The sequence below is a fragment of the Sinocyclocheilus rhinocerous genome, unplaced genomic scaffold (assembly GCF_001515625.1).
Source record: "Sinocyclocheilus rhinocerous isolate Xijiao unplaced genomic scaffold, SAMN03320098_v1.1 scaffold5590, whole genome shotgun sequence".
Taxonomy (NCBI): Eukaryota; Metazoa; Chordata; class Actinopteri; order Cypriniformes; family Cyprinidae; genus Sinocyclocheilus; species Sinocyclocheilus rhinocerous.
Window position 1 is genome coordinate 1 of NW_015651549.1, and position 1,805 is coordinate 1,805.

The window sequence follows — 1,805 nt, forward strand, 5'->3', positions numbered from 1 at the left end:
CAACTGAGACATATAGTAGAGAAACTGTAACTAGTGTTGTACATAAATTTTCATCAATGAGCGCTGGGGACTCAACAGAAGAAACAGTTACAAGTAAAGATTTTACACCTCAAACAGCTCCAACCACATTTACTATGAACGAGGACAAAGATCTGTCAGCAAAACCATCTGAATCCACCATTATTAATGTTTCAGAGACTCTGTTCTCATCTGCTCAGACTGGACATTTAGATGAAACATTATCTGAAAGCACTGATACAATGATCTTGGAGAAGGCAACTACCAAATATGGGCTGTCACCTTCAAGTTTTTCTTCAAGCTTGACGTCCATGGAGTCTGAAGCTTCAGGAGATGACACCTCTGATTTGTTTAGCAAAGAATTCACAACAACTAGTTCTTCACTTTATACTCCAACCAAATCAGACTATGAACTTACCAAAACACCATCTGACACAACAGAAACAATCTCAGTTTCCAGCTCAACAGATGCTGAAGCTATAAGAGATCAGACAACTGGGACATATAGTAGAGAACCTGTTTCCTTTATTGTCTCTATGTTTTCATCACTGAGCACTGGGGACTCAACAGGAGAAACCGTTACAAGTAAAGATGTTACATCTCATACAGAAGCAACCACAACTACTCTGATGGAGGACAAATATCTCTCAGCAAAACCATCTGAATCCACCATCATTAATGTTTCAGAGACTCTGTTCTCGTCTGCTCAGACTGGACATTTAGATGAAACATTGTCTGAAAGCACTGTTACAAGGGTCTTGGAGAAGACAACTGCCAAAGATGGGCTGTCACCTTCAAGTTTTTCTTCAAGCTTGACGTCCATGGAGTCTGAAGCTTCAGGAGATGACACCTCTGATTTGTTTAGCAAAGAGTTCACAACAACAAGTTCTTCACTTTATACTCCAAACAAATCAGAACAAGAAACACCATCTGACACAACAGAAACAATCTCAGTGTCCAGCTCAACAGATGCTGAAGGTACAAGATATCAGACAACTGAGACACATAGTAGAGAACCTGTTTCCTCTCGTGACTCTACTGTAACTACTGCTGTACATACATTTTCATCACTGAGCACTGGGGACTCAACAGGAGAAACTGTTACTAGTAAAGATGTTGCATCTCATACAGCAACAACCACAGCTACTCTGATAGAGGACAAAAATCTGCTAGGAAAACCATCTGATTCCACCATCATTAATGTTTCAGACACTCTGTTCTCCTCTCCTCAGACTGAACATTTAGACGAGACATTATCTGAAAGCACTGTTACAATGACCTTGGAGAAGACAACTGCCAACGATCTACTGTCACCATCAAGTTTTTCTTCAAGTTTACCATCTACAGAATCTGAAGCTTCGGGTGATGAGACTTCTGATATGTTCAGCAAAGAGTTCAGAACGGGAAGTTCTTCACTTTATTCTCCAACCAAATCAGATAATGAACTTAATAAAACATCGTCTGACATGACAGGAATAATCTCAGTGTCCAGCTCAATAGATGCTGAAGCTACAAGAAATCAGACAACTGAAACACATAGTAGAGAAACTGTAACTAGTGCTGTACATGCATTTTCATCACTGAGTGCTGGGGACTCAACAGGAGAAACAGTTACAAGTAAAGATATTACATCAAATATAACAAAAACCACAGCTACTATGAACGAGGACAAAGATCTGTCAGCAAAACCATCTGAATCCACCATTATTAATGTTTCAGAGACTCTGTTCTCATCTGCTCAGACTGGACATTTAGATGAAACATTGTCTGAAAGCACTGTTACAATG